The sequence below is a fragment of the Microcaecilia unicolor genome, chromosome 3, assembly GCF_901765095.1.
Source record: "Microcaecilia unicolor chromosome 3, aMicUni1.1, whole genome shotgun sequence".
NCBI lineage: Eukaryota > Metazoa > Chordata > Amphibia > Gymnophiona > Siphonopidae > Microcaecilia > Microcaecilia unicolor.
The window spans coordinates 495942794-495958649 of NC_044033.1; the positions used below are offsets into that span (position 1 = coordinate 495942794).

Below are 15856 nucleotides of genomic sequence, written 5' to 3' on the forward strand. Positions count from 1 at the left end.
CAAATGTACTCAATCTGCTGCCCCTCACTACCTCTCTACCCTCATCTCCCTTATGTTCCCACCCGAAACCTCCGTTCACAGGACAAATCCCTCCTCTCAGTACCCTTCTCCACCACTGCCAACTCCAGGCTCCACCCATTCTGCCTCGCCTCAACCTATGCCTGGAACAACCTTCCTGAGCCCCTACGTCAAGCCCCCTCCCTGCCCATCTTCAAGTCTCTGCTTAAAGCCCACCTCTTCAATGCTGCCTTCGGCACCTAACTCTTACCTTCAGGATAGCCGGACTGTCCCAAATTGACTGCTCCCATCGTATCGTCTACTCACTTGTCCTTTAGATTGTAAGCTCTGTGAGCAGGGCCTGTCCTTTTATGTTAAATTGTACAGCGCTTTGTAACCCTAGTAGCGCTTTAGAAATGTTAAGTAGTAGAAGTAGTAGTAGTAGGTACACTAACTTTTTTAGCGCGTGCTAAAAATGATATGCGCTAATGCTAGAGACACTCATAGGAATATATGGGCGTCTTTAGCATTAGCGTGTGCTAATTTTTAGTGCACGCTAAAAAGTTAGCGCGCTTACAGTGCGGCTTAGTAAATAGGGCCCTTAGGTTTCTATCTTAGGATCCTAATGCTCGAAATCAATGATAAGAACTCTTTTTTGAATTTTTATTTATAGCACATCAATCGTGCACAAGGCCAATGTTTTAAGCATGTTATATATTCTCTGTTGCAACTCCTTCCAAAAAGCTTTGTGCTACCTGCAAAGGGGGGGTCAATTTAGCTTCTTAACTTCCAAAGGGGTCTTTTTACTAAGCTGTAGTAAAAAGTGGCCTTAGCGCACTCTTATGTGACAGTCTGTCCTGTGAGTGCTAAGGCCATTTTTACCGCAACTGTAAAAATGGCTTTTTCCCATTTTTATTTTGCATTTATTTATTTATTTATTACATTTGTACCCCATGCTTTCCCACACATGGCAGGCTCAATGCGGCTTACACAGTAACAATATAAAGAATTACAAAGTCGTAGGAAGAATATACAGTTTGTGATAAACGCAAGACTAATGGGGTTAACAGAAAGTAAGTTAAACATAGGAGGAATTGGGTTCAGAAGGAAATGAGCGTTGTTGGGAGGTAAGCGTAGAAAGATGGAAAGGAATGTATATGGGGTAACAGAAAGGATAATGGGGAACATGGTCAGAATATAATTATTGTCAAAAAGAATCGTATGGGCAAGTTTTGGTTAGGTTGCGTTAATGTGTTATCTTTGTGCTAACCAGTCAGTGCATGGTAATGTAGTTGAAGTAGCTGGTTAGCGCAGGAATGTCCACTCTCTGCCCCCTCAAAACATATTAGATTTTTTTTTTTAGTGTGTTCTGTTAGCATGTACAAATTTCAGTGTTACTGCAGAATGCCTGACTGTGTACTCCATTTTTTGCTTTGTTACGTGCATTAGGTGCCTAACACAGCTTAGGGCTCCTTTTACTAAGTGGCGGTAAGCCCAACGCGGGCTTACCACTTGCTATAATGCAAATACCACCAGGCTACCGCAGCAGCCCCATGGTACTTCCCACCCCTACCGCGACGTCATTTGCTGTGCTACAAAAATGTATCTATTTTTGTAGCATCGGACTGTACCCGGCGGTAATCGGGCAGTGCTGTGCCACGTAACCACTGGGTTAGCACAGGAGCCCTTACCGCCACCTCAATGGGTGGCGGTAAGGGCTCCCTCCCCCCCCCAAAAAAATGGCCGCACTGCAAGTGCTTTACTTGTTGCCCCGGAAATTTCCTGCAGGAAAGCAAGACCTTCCCTTTTTACTAGCTGTGGTAAAAGGGGGCCTCAGCCTACGTGTAAAACACACACCGACGCCAGCGCCGACCCCCTTTGGCCGCAGCTTGGTAAAAGGGGCCCTTAGTAGAAAAAAGCCCCACAGACACCAAAACCAGCCCTTCACTCCTCAGCTCGAAACCTTGGGGGTCATCTTTGACTATTCTCTCTCCTTCTCTGCTCATATCCAGCAGATTGCCAAGACCTGTCGTTTCTTTCTTTACAACATCTGTAAAATCCGCCCCTTTCTTTCTGAGCACTCTACCAAAACCCTCATCCACACCCTTGTCACCTCTCATTTAGACTACTGCAATCTGCTTCTTGCTGGCCTCCCACTTAGTCACCTCTCCCCTCTCCAGTCGGTTCAAAACTCTGCTGCCCGTCTCATCTTCCGCCAGGGTCGCTTTACTCATACTACCCCTCTCCTCAAGACCCTTCACTGGCTCCCTATCCGTTTTCGCATCCTGTTCAAACTTCTTCTACTAACCTATAAATGTACTCACTCTGCTGCTCCCCAGTATCTCTCCACACTCATCCTTCCCTACACCCCTTCCTGTGCACTCCGCTCCATGGATAAATCCTTCTTATCTGTTCCCTTCTCCACTACTGCCAACTCCAGACTTCGCGCCTTCTGTCTCGCTGCACCCTACGCTTGGAATAAACTTCCTGAGCCCCTACGTCTTGCCCCATCCTTGGCCACCTTTAAATCTAGACTGAAAGCCCACCTCTTTAACATTGCTTTTGACTCGTAACCACTTGTAACCACTCGCCTCCACCTACCCTCCTCTCTTCCTTCCCGTTCACATTAATTGATTTGATTTGCTTACTTTATTTTTTGTCTATTAGATTGTAAGCTCTTTGAGTAGGGACTGTCTTTCTTCTATGTTTGTGCAGCGCTGCGTACGCCTTGTAGCACTATAGAAATGCTAAATATTAGTAGTAGTAGTAGTAGTAATATGTAATCCTATTATGCTGGCACTATTTATTTTGGGCCTCTTTTAGAAAGCACGGCTACCGATTCCCGGTGCGGCAATTGAGAGGAAGTCCATTCAATTCTTGTGGGCTTCCTCTTATTTGCCACATGGGAATCATTAGTGTGACTTTGTAAAAGAAGCTCTTTATTAATCAAGTCAATATTGCTCCTCATAACCTGGCTTATGAATCTTGCTGCTTTGCTCATTATAAAAAATGCCAATGTAAAGATGTCAATCCAGTTTATAATCCAAAGACAAAAACGCCTATATTGTGACCTAAATCGGGAGATAGACGTTTATCTCCCAAAAACGAATAACGTGGTATAATCGAAAGCCGAACTTGGACGTTTTCAACTGCACTCCATCGCGGAAGCGTACAAAGTTGACGTGGGCGTGTCGAAGGCGTGGTGAAGGTGGAACTGGGGCGTGGTTATCGGCCGATCAGAGATGGGCGCCTTTCGCCAATAATGGAAAAAAAATATGCGTTTTTAGCGAGAATTTAGGGCACTTTTCCTGGACCCGTTTTTCCGCGAATAAGGCCCCAAAAGTGCCTAAATGACCAGATAACCACTGGAGGGAATCGGGGATGACCTCCCCTCACTCCCCCAGTGGTCACAAACCCCCCTCCCACCACAAAATATGCCATTTCACAACTGTTTATTTTCACCCTCAAATGTCATACCCACCTCCCTGGCAGCAGTATGCAGGTCACTGGAGCAGTTATTAGGGGGTCCAGTGGACTTCAGGCAGGTGGACCCAGGCCCATCCCTCCCCTACCTGTTACAATTGTGCTGCTTAATGCTTATTAGTCGTCCAACCCCCCAAACCCACTGTACCCACATGTAGGTGCCCCCCTTCACCCCTTAGGGCTATAGTAATGGTGTAGACTTGTGGGCAGTGGGTTTTGAGGGGGATTTGGGGGGCTCAACACACAAGGGAAGGGTGCTATGCACCTGGGAGCTGTTTTACCTTTTTTTTTTGTTTTTGTAAAAGTGCCCCCTAGGGTGCCCGGTTGATGTCCTGGCATGTGAGGGGGGACAGTGCACTACGAATCCTGGCCCCTCCCACGAACAAATGCCTTGGATTTATTCGTTTTTGAGCTGGGCGCTTTCATTTTCCATTATCGCTGAAAAACAAAAATGCCCAGCTCACAACTTGTCGAATAAAACATGGACGTCTATTTTTTCCGAAAATACAGTTCGGTCCGCCCCTTCACAGACCCGTTCTCGGAGATAAACGCCCATGGAGATAGACGTTTTTGTTCAATTATGCCCCTCAATATTTCCAATATAGCTACCCACAGGCAAGGGGATCATTGGATGAAAATGAATTCAGAGGGATCCATTTTTAAATGCTTGGCTATTTGTTTTTTTTTTTAACATTTAGAATATTTTTTGCAAAAGGAGCATGTGGTAAATAAATGGGTCGTGGTGTATTGCATGAGTCTGCATTACAATAATGGTATTTTAACATAACGTCTACATTTTCCAACTGATCTCGCCGATTTCAATGGGTTGAATCAAGTGTCTGGCGGGGGCAGAAGAGAAGCTGGCTTAGCAGCAAGAGAAAGTTAAAGATCTCTAGTCCTAGGTCTATCGGCTGACAAACCAGAACAGGTATATCAGGCCCAAGTGAAGGCTACCCAAACTGAAGTGAAATGACTGCCACAAGAACTGGTCAGTGCAGTGCCAGTGGGTCAGTACCTCAAGCTGCAGGGATAGCTGTCTAATCGCCTTCAGAAGCGTCAGGAGGAGCAAGTGAAGGTCAAAATCCTAGAGGGAAGTACGCTGAGCTTCAGCAGCAAGTAGAAGACATGCACCACCATACGTACTGTATCTAATTATTTTTTAAAATAATGTACCTTTTAAAATTACTAGGAATTTAAATTTATTTGCTTACTCTTCTTTGAAAAAAAAAAAAAGGAGGTTCAGACTTCTCCATCATTTACTTTCATATCAGGCAGTGAGATTAGATAAGGTTCTTTTAGGCTTTCTATTATCGGCAGTGAATTATATGCATTGAAGAAGTAATCTGAAGACATATTTATTTAGGAAATGTATTCTGAATTCAAAGGAATGGTACTCTCAGGGAGGCTGTTTCACACTGCTGTTAAATTTTTTTTTAATCATTCTGTTTTATATTATCAAAAGGGTTTACATAATTTAGGTTAAATTGATTGTGATTTTATGATTTAATGTAGCTTCTCAGAGATCTCTTTTTATTTCACCGTACTGCAATTCGAACAGAACTCGAAGGCCAGCTGCTGCGGAATATAAGTAATGTTGAAATGTAATGTTGTCTAGGAGAGAAGCGAGAACCTGACAGGAGTGTGCTTGGCTGCTGGAAGAAAATAAACTGTTACTGCAGAAATTTACAGAGATACGATGTCGGCTCAATCTTAAGTTCATTGTGGTGCAAGATCACCAGGAGAAAATGTCAGAGCTGAACAAAAAGGTACACGTACTACAAGACCAGCTGGCAGGGAGAGAGACTCTGCTGACATGGTTGGATATATCCAGGATGCAGTGTTGTTCAAAGCACTAGGGCAAAGTACTTAAGTGAAATTAAAAATAAATGTATATTTTAATACTTAAGTAAAGTACAGTGAAAACATATTAAAAAATTGCCTTATATGTTTTGAGTAAAAAGTAAAAGTACTACAACTAGAATGAATGCAAGTATTGGTTTTATTCCAACAACTTTATTGCTCAAACAATTCAATCCGCTTTGTTTTTAGTAAAACTAAATTTTTGAAAATGACTGTCACTCATTCGAATGTGCTTGTGAGTCATTAATCCAGCACAGCTAAACAGGTATTCAACAACTGCACTAGCAAAAAGTGGATTGTTCAGTCCCAAGTGCACTCCCAAGTGCAAGGGTCTGAAATACAAATCAATGCATGCATCTACCTTTTCCTATATGAGCACGCAGCTCTGGAACGCGCTACCACGTAACCTGAAAACGGTCTATGAATTGACCAGTTTCCGCAAACTACTGAAAACCTATCTCTTCGACAAGATGTATCACAAAGATCAACATGTGTAACTGTATAATCTTTAAAACTTCCAGAACTGTCTTATAATGTCTTTCTGCTTTAACACCATCATGTATTTCACCACCATGTAACACAAAACCCTCTGTAAACCAAATGTATACTCACTTCTATTTCCAGTATCCATGATAAAATGTAAGCCACATTGAGCCTGCAAAGAGGTGGGATAATGTGGGATACAAATGCAATAAAATAATAAAAATAAAATAAATAAATGATCAAATGTTCCTTCAAATCAGAACAGGCTGCAATATTACTGATGTCTCCTGATTTGGTCTGTAGGTATTGATCAAGGGAATCTCTGTCTGGAACACTTGACTTGCATATAGCAATGAGTACTTTATCGTTGTTATCGTTATCATCTGCATTAGAAGTAGTGCTGTCTAATTCATCACTTGAATCTTCATATTTATCTTCATTAACATTGTCAAGCTGTCCAATTACCAAGAAAGAATTCAGAAATATGGAATCATTGTTTGTTTTTATTCTAACAATTGTTTTGTCTGATGGCAAACTGTTTGAATATCTTTGAGAACTGATGCAAAAACATCAAATGTTTGGCAACCCTTGATGCCAGACAAGCAGACATCCTCTCTAAAGACTGTTGATCCAGTTGAGAGTCATTTCAAAGTAAAATTTTCTGTGGGATGACCAGAGGTCTGTTGTGGTAGAGACATGTGTCTGTTCACCAAGAATTTCTACCAGCTTCAGCTTCGCCTTCACTTCAAAGTGACCCAACTTATCATTGTTCTATTTGGCTGGAGACCAGTAACCAGTTCAGCAAACACAGGCAACTCCACTGTTCTAGGCTATATTCACTGAACAGCAAAATTTAAGATGAGATGATCTACTGTTTGCGTGACGAGGTTTACAACAGCAAAATCCTGTTCCTGGTTTTGCTGTTTCATTTGGTTTACTGAGGAATCATCATTTATATCGTGCTTCAGTTTTACTTTTAACTACAAGCATCAGATGTAACTGAGTAAAAGTAGTAAAAATTGGTGAAATTATTACTTCAGTAAAAGTAAGAAATGCTATCCTGTGATTCTTTACAAGTAAAGGTTTTGTCACTTTTACTTGTAAAGAAGCACAGGATAACATTTGCTACTTTTAGTAAAGTATAGTAGCTAGTTACATTACTTAGTTACTGTACAGCTGAGGACACTGGAGGACTATCTAAAGGATGCTACGTAAAAAAAGGAGAACTTGGTTAACCAACTTGAAGAAACCTCTCAAGCAAGGGATTCCATGAAGGAACAAGCCTGAGGTTTAGAGGAACAGCTTGATGAAGCCCTGGAGAGGCTGAAGGAGGCAGATTGTGAGAGGAGTAGCCTGGCCGATAATAAAATGGTTGACTCATCCAACACTCCAGAGTTGTGGAAGGAGTTAATACAGGAGTATAATTCTGAGAGGCTGGTAAAGAGCACCACAGTGGAATTCTTAAGGAGTGGCTGCCCTCTAAATTTTGTGGTTCAGTTTTACCCTGCATCTCGGGACCAGGGTATACATACACTGGGCAAAGGTGGGAAAGAGCCTATGACTAGTGACTGTGAAAGTAATCCCTGGCCAAAGGAATGTGAAATCTCCTGAGGAGAATCAAGTAGCCTGGAAGAGGGTACTACAGAAGGAATGGGGTACAAGGTTCAGACATTGGGAATCCATCCATCCATGAACAAAGGCGCTTTTGAGCAAGGCCCCATGTCAGGGGCGCAATGACTTAAAAGTAAAAAGTCAGTTGACCCGCCAAGGCCTTTCTCTTGTGAACATGGACAGAGCCTTGAATGAAGGTGGCCCAGCATGTAAAAGAGTCGCTCAAAGGTAGGAGTTTAAAGCCAGGAGTAAGGTGCCACAGATACGACAATTGTCAAGAGCCTCATAAGAAAGAAGGGCTGTCCAAGGGAATCCTAGAGGCTTATATTCTTCTTCCTATTCCCAGTTGTGGATGTGTCAGAAGATCAGGGGATCCTAAAGTTGAGCCCGGTTGCTCTTGAGGACACGATTGTGGAGGCTACTGGAGACCCACATGGAAAAAGTATCAGCCTATTACAGAGGAGAAAGGCTCAAGTGATGAAGAATGAGCCCTTGTTGAAATAGAGATGGTAGATGACTGTGTTGAAGGAGGGAGGAGATGCTGTCTTCTGGAGATGATAACCAGTTCCAAGATGAAGATTACTGTTGCCTGATGAATAAGAAGCTTGTGGTACAGCCTATGGATGGAGTTCCAGTCTATCTGGTTCCTACTGGAATGGATGTTCCTGTGATGGGGACTTGGACAATCTGTGGCCATTGGTGTGATGGGGCCCAATGGCTGCCCTGTGTATTTTGTCCTGTTCATGCAAGATTGCTAGGGGTATGGCGTCTCTGGGGTGGTAGTTTGATTGTTTCTTTGTAACCCTCTTTGAGGGGTATAAAGCGGGGTATAAATGTTCTGAATAAATAAATAAAATAAATTGTGGCGTGGAGGTGGGCTCAGTGATTCCTAGTGATTGTAGGGGTCCTGGGTGCAAATCAGCAGCCAGCAATCCAAATATTTTGCTGAATCAAGAGGATCAAAGTGCTGTAAAGGACATTCTTGCTCATTTACAAATTTTTTTTTTTTGGGGGGGGGGGGGGTCCAGATTTGCCTTTACATTGCTGTTTGATGTTTAAAAGTTTAAAACTTCCAGCTGAGACACTATGTACAGTCCTTGCCCTGGGAGGACCTGGCAGAGGATGTTCAGGAGGAGCTGGCTTCGGCCTTCTCTCTGGCGGCACAACAAGGGGTCCCACTTAAATTTCATCACAGACATATCAGAGACACTGCTGAAGAACTAGATGCTAAGCTGTTGGGCATGTGGCAGCAGGACATACCAATAGATCTGACGGTCTCTCAGTTTAAAACACACATCCTAACGATATGCAAACAGTCTACTTTAACCTCGCATTGGGAAACACAATATAAAGTGGCGCTCCGTTTATACATTTCCCCGAGAAGAGCCTTCCACATAGGACTCTCCCCCTGGGGGGAGTGCCCTAAGTGTGGAGGAGCTGGAGCCACACTGGGACATATGCTCTGGACTTGTAGAGACCTAGTTCGCTTTTGGACAAACTTGATTCATTGCACTTCAAAAACCTGGAAGGCAGAGTGGAAATATGATCCTGCGCTGCTACTGGGGCGTCCGAAACTTATACATCCTGTCCCGGCGGGGTTTACAGCTTTTGTCCATAAGTCTATCATAGTTGCTAAGCAAGTGATATTGGCAGAATGGGTGTCCCGACAAGATCCCACTTACTCCCAGTGGCGGACACGTATGATAACACTGTTGCGGTTTGAAAGACTGGGAATAGTAGACTTCAAATCCAAAGCTGGACTACAATTCCAAAACATCTGGAGCCCGTTCCTTAATACAATGTCCCCGACTGCCAGGAGTAGACTTGTAAATTATTAATGGTACCCTAAAGGTTGAACAAGAGGAGTGGGAGGGATGGGGGGGGGGAGGGGGGTATAGAGATAAGATGGAGGGATAGGGGGGGAAGGGAAAGGGGTTGGGAGGGATGTTGATAAAAACAAGTTTGTGATAATTGCGTTATTGTAATGTCATATTTCTTTATGTAATAAAAAATGATTAAACATAAAAGTTTAAAACAATAAAATAAAATAATATTAGTATTTTTTAGGCAGATGATTAACATTGCTGAGAGTGCTCCGGATCTGAAATAGCTGTGTGCTATAAGAGATCCAATAGCCTGATTCACTTTGTATGATATTTTTTTTATTTTTGTACCCCGTGTTTTCCCACTCATGGCAGGCAATAGAGGGTTAAGTGACTTGCCCAGAGTCACAAGGAGCTGCCTGTGCCGGGAATCAAACTCAGTTCCTCAGGACCAAAGTCCACCACCGTAACCACTAGGCCACTCCTCCACTCGCTGCCGCAGTGCCATGAAAAATAGTATATAGATTTTAAGATATTCTTTTTCAAGATATTTAGCCAAGTTTGATGAACTTCTATTTTCTATTGGTGATTTATTGTGGAGTGTCCCTTTCCCCTTGTATATACTTTTTAGGCTGATTTTTTAGATGCCATTTGTAGAATTTAGTCCTGTATGTTCACTGCCTTTGTGTGCCCATTGTAGTAGTTTAAATTGTGTTTTCAGTGTTGTCCACTGTTGCATGTGTGGATTTTTTTTTTTTTTTTTTGCAGTATAACCAGGAATTCGACCGAACATTGGGGACACTGTTTATCTGACTCTCAGACTGATATAACACTGTGCTACTACACTGCATACAGAATTCCTTCTCATGCACCAAAATGGGCACACTTTTTTTGAAACTTATTATATATTGTTGAAACTTCACTTTTGAAGGTGAAACAAAGTTTTAACTTCCCACTGGTTTTCAGTGAAAGTCAATGGAAAGTTAAAAAAGCGGCCACAAGATATGGGATCCCAAAGCTGTAGACATCTAGGGATGGCATCCCTACGCTGCAAACCAACACACCCCCAGATCCTCCTATCCAAGCCCCTAGGTCCTATGGCGCTGAACCAGGACACCTCTGACTAGGAACATCTGTAAACCAGAGGGACCCAATATAGGGAGACCCTCTGACCATAGAATTCTCAAACCATCTACCAATAGCTATGAGTGGAGGAGTGGGCTAGTGGTTAGGGTGGTGGACTTTGGTCCTGAGGAACTGAGTTCAATTCCCACTTCAGGCACAGGCAGCTCCTTGTGACACTCTGGGCAAGTCACTTAACCCTCCATTGCCCCATGTAAGCCGCATTGAGCCTGCCATGAGTGGGAAAGCGCGGGGTACAAATGTAACAAAAATAAAATAGATTCTATTGGAGATTCTAAATGGAATGTTGCTACTATTGGACATTCTACATGGAATGTTGCTATTCCACTAGCACTTCACATATCCAAAGATAAGAACTATGAGAATGTCCACAGTCTACTTGCAGGAAATACATTCGCCTAAATGATTGCAAAACTCAAACATCCATGTATCTTATTTCAATGCCTTCATAAATTGACTCATTTTTGGGAACCCTCGGACGATACCACTAAAAGGCAATCTCATAAATTTCTGCCTAGTGTTTACGGATGTCTACGCTTATATACCGCTGTGAATCTAAGGTAGTCTTTAACCCGAGTCCCTGATGCAAGTTTTGAAACCCGCGGCGTCGGGCGCAATTTAGGGGAAGCCTAAGTGGATCACACCAGCGAGAGACATGGACTAGAACTCAAGATAAGTTCTTTTAGAGTTCTTTATTTATTTATAACACGTATATAATTTTGGCACTTTTTGAGTTTGTTTGTCACAGCATTAAAAACAGCACTAATAGTTAATTGAGGGAAGACCCTATGAAGAGATGCTGAGCCACTAGGCTGGTTAAATAAATTTGAATATTGGGCCCTGCGTGCTTAGTGCAGTGTAGATGGCAAAATTGATGCAGACCACTTTAGTATATCCTGCATTAGGCCATTTTTCCTTCATTAAGAATTTTATTTTTGTTACATTTGTACCCTGCACTTTCCCACTCATTGCAGGCTCAATGCGGCTTACGTGGGGCAATGGAGGGTTAAGTGACTTGCCCAGAGTCACAAGGAGCTGCCTGTGCCTCAAGTGGGAGTCCAACTCAGTTCCTCAGGACTAAAGTCCACCACCCTAACCACTAGACCACTCCTCCATTACTGTTTAACTCAGCTTAGCAACAGGGCTCCTAAAACAGTCCAAAGAGTGGTAAAAACTTCAGCACCAGTGTACCTTCAGCAGTAAAGTCAGGGCCATCTCTGTAAAATGGCAGAAAAGTAACCTAAAGAATGGTAATGATGAAAGAAGATAGTAGCAGTAATGATTTATATATTGAATTCTTCTAAAACATATCTTAATCTTTGATTGATTGAATGGAGAAAAAAAAAATCCAAATGAAAGAACATCAGAATGTAAAATATGAACAATGTTCCAGCTCACATTTTTTTGACATTTTTCATTATCAATAAAAAAAACAAATGACGTTTCACTTGAACTTTAAACAATTAGCATAGTAGACTATCAATTAGGCATAGAGCATATCATTTATCATGCTAAAAGTGGCAAATATCTAGGCTACTGAACATGTGTGTTGGAGAGAAAGGACAAGATACTGGGGCAATGAACTGAGAAAATAATAGCAGATAATGACTTCAAGCCCATTTAATCTCCCCGTTCTTGATATAATGTTATAATGCATACTTGATCTCAGGCTGGCATTCGTACAAACGTCTCCCCTTTCCCAACACAAACATGATTCTCCACCAGGGGCATAGCCGGACCTCACAATGGGAGGGGGCCAGAGCCTGAGGTGGGGGGGCACATTTGGTCAGTTTCACTACAAAAAGTGTGCAGGATAACCCAGTGCATATCAGGCATTATCGCGTGCTGCCCAGTTACCGCTAGGTTAGTGCAGGAGCCCTTATAGCCACCTCAATGGGTGGTGGTAAAGGCACCCCGCCGAATGGACATGCAGTAAGAGTTATCTCACCGCGTGACCATTTTTGGGGGCTTTTACCGGCTGAAGAAAAAAAACCAGCCCGGCCCCTTGCAGTTTGGTAAAAGGACCCCAAAACGTAAAAACTGGAACTTTTATGAGCATTAAGGGAAGAATAGAAATACCATTGGTTTCACACTGTTTGGAATATGGACATGAATTCTGCTTCGTCATTAATTTAGTCCCTAGAAATGATAGTGGAAGAAGTCATGGCAAAATTCTTCTGCAACTGGAGCAGAAAAATGGGATTTACAATTTAATTACGTTAGAACCATATGGTTTAATTAGTTAAATTGATTGGAAACTATTTTTTATAGTGAAATAAATCAGGGATTAGAATTAATTCAATAATTATAGAGCGCATTCATGTGATTCAGAGTCCTACATTTCATTGGCTGTATGTAAATAGAAAGCATTCCATTTAAAAGCAGGCAACAGAACTGGATGCTGCAAGTAGCATTGTTTTACTGCTTAGGTATTCTAGGAAGCATTTTTGCATCTTTGGAATCTTTATAGACATTTAAATTAGGCTTGCTTTTCTGAAGTAGGCTGTAAAAACCGTAAGGCCGTTATTCTGTAAGCTGTTTTAGATTCTTTAATTTGTAATTTTTCAATTTGTATTTTTATATTTCTTAGATTAGGGCTGCATTTTGAATAAAATGTGTAATTGTGTCATTAAAGATATATTATTTATTTATTTTCTCACACTACGCTCCTTGTGACTCTGGGCAATGGAGGGTTAAGGCTTCTTTTACAAAGCCACGCTAGTGATTCCTGTGTGGTAAATGAGAGGAAGCCACCTGGGAATCGCTAGCATGGCAAAAGTGACTTGCCCAGAGTCACAAGGGCCCTGATGCTCAAAAGTAAACACGGGTGCTGAGGCCATGCGCGCCTTACTAGCACCCGCATTTACCTGTGCAGAATGTTCACAGGGGTCTAGTGCGGCAAACAATGAGTGTGCCAGGCCTTGGTGCAGACAGCATGCAAATATTGTCAAGCAAAGAGCACCTGGAACAAAACTGCCTTACCACTGGAAAAAATAAAGCCAGGTCGGAGAAGGTGTTAGGGTGTTGAAAAAGAGGATTAACCATGACCCTCATGCCTCTCTCATGATTCCTTCTGCAGGTTTTGATTGTGTTTGGAAGCAGAAGGAAGCCTGTGCAAGCCCTTAAGTGTTGGTTGTGAGAAACAGCAGACCCCACATATTGGCATCTCTTTCCTGTGTCTAAATTTAAAGCATCCAGGCTAACAAAATAAATTTAAAAACTCCCAGTGAAAGCACACTTTGGTGTCTGTTTCCTGCTAAAAAAAAAAAAAAAAAATTAAAATGCTTATATTTAGCCAACAGAAAACAGACGCCAATGTGTGTTTCACATTTAGGTTTTACTAGGTGCACACGCCCAGGTAACATACATAGAGGGGCATAATCGACCAGAAACGCCTATCTCCATGGGCGTTAATCTCCGAGAACGGGTCCGTGAAGGGGCGGAGTGAACCGTATTTATTAAAAAAAATAGACGCCCATGCTTTATTCGCCAAGGTGTGAGCTGGGCGTTTTTGCTTTTCACCGATAATGGAAAATGAAATCGCCCAGCTCAAAAACGAATAAATGCAAGGCATTTGTTCGTGGGAGGGGCCAGGATTCATAGTGCACTGGTCCCCCTCACATGCCAGGACACCAACCGGGCACCCTAGGGGGCACTTTTACAAAAACAAAAAAAAGGTAAAAGAGCTCCCAGGTGCATAGCACCCTTCCCTTGGGTGTTGAGCCCCCCAAATCCCCCTCAAAACCCACTGCCCACAAGTCTACACCAGTACTATAGCCCTAAGCGGTGAAGGGGGGCACCTACATGTGGGTACAGGGGGTTTGGGGGGGGGTTGGACGACTAGTAGCATTAAGCAGCACAATTGTAACAGGTAGGGGGGGGATGGGCCTGGGTCCACCTGCCTGACGTCCTCTGCACCCCCTAACAACTGTTCCAGGGACCTGCATACTGCTGCTTGGGAGGAGGGTATGACATTTGAGGGTGAAAGTAAAAAGTTGTGAAACATCATTTGTTGTGGTGGGAGGGGGTTAGTGACCACTGGGGGAGTCAGGGGAGGTCATCCCCGACTCCCTCTGGGGGTCATCTGGTCATTTAGGGCACTTTTTGGGGCCTTATTCGTCAAAAAACAGGGTCCAGGAAAAGTGCCCTAAATTCTAGCTACAAACGCATCCATTATCGGCGAAGGGCGCCCATCTCTGTTCGGGTGATAACCACGCCCCAGTTCCGCCTTCACCACGCCTCCGACACTCCCCCGTCAACTTTGTCCGCATCCGCGACGGAGTGCAGTTGAAAGCGTCCAAAGTTCGGCTTTCGATTATGCCGCTTTATTTGTTTTTGTGAGAAGAACGCCCATCTCCCGATTTAGGTCGGAACTTGGGCGTTATTCTCGTTCGATTATAAGCAGGATAGTAACATAGTAGATGACGGCAGAAAAAGACCTGCACGGTCCATCCAGTCTGCCCAACAAGATAACTCATATGTGCAAATTTTGTGTATACCCTACTTTGATTTGTACCTGTGTTCTTCAGGGCACAGACCGTATAAGTCTGCCCAGCACTATCCCCGCCTCCCAACCACCAGCCCCGCCTCCCAAACCACCGGCTTAACTCAGAACTCTTCTGTTAATGCGCCAAGCACAATCCTTCTGCCAAACTCCCAAATGCTCAATGCTATGCGCGCACCTATATTTGCATCTCATTAGCATTGAGCATTAGGCTGTTGTTTTTCTGCGCTGTTCCGGTGGTATTTTACGGCACTATTTGGAACAGTGCTGAAGTTTTGAGCATCAGGGCCAAGCAGCAGCAGTGGGAAAAAAAAAAAAAAAAAAAAAACCATACGTTTAATCACATGCTTAATTGTGATTAAAGTTTTAATTGAAGTTGATTAAAGTTTGTCATGTTTTGCAGAAATACTGAAAATAAACCCAGAAGACACTCTATAAATGAAATGCAGGCCTTTGTTAGGCAGTAAACAAATTTGACACATTTTAATATATTAAAGTTTACTGTGAGATGTCACAAGAAAAATGATTTATGAGGGTTGTAATTAAGGTTCGGTAAAAAGGTGGCCTTTCACCACACTTTAATTTACCGTGGCCCGATGCTCCCAGGAGGAATGAAGAACGCTATTACACATTTTAATCAAATGCTGCCCTAAAAATTAAAGAATAAAAAGTAATGGAAAGATAAGAAATATAAAATACAGATTGAAAAATTACAAATTAAAGAATCAAAAACAGCATACAGAATAGCTATAAATAGCCCAGCCCCCATATCAAACTTAAAAGACAATTCTATAAGATGGTGCCTAAAGGAGGGAAATTCTATATATGGCGACTAAAGTTGTCTGCACAAATTTGACAGTGCAGCCGAATTGCGCACACAGCTTTAATTGATTAATAAGCCAATTTGAACCAATAATTGGGCAATAATAAGCTATTTTCAGCACTAATTGGC

At 42.7% G+C, this 15856-nt stretch overlaps 1 protein-coding gene and 1 long non-coding RNA gene across 4 annotated transcripts in view; one reads left to right on the top strand and one right to left on the bottom strand.

The window, feature by feature from the left end:
• FUT9 (fucosyltransferase 9) overlaps nucleotides 1-15856 on the bottom strand; it is a 193416-nt gene that overhangs the window by 35804 nt on the left and 141756 nt on the right. The gene's annotated exons all lie outside the window — the stretch shown is intronic.
• Nucleotides 6720-15118, top strand: LOC115467270. The gene is made up of 5 exons (XR_003941672.1): nucleotides 6720-6730; nucleotides 7821-7824; nucleotides 11581-11585; nucleotides 11768-11770; nucleotides 15036-15118. It is a non-coding gene; the product is annotated as an uncharacterized LOC115467270 (long non-coding RNA).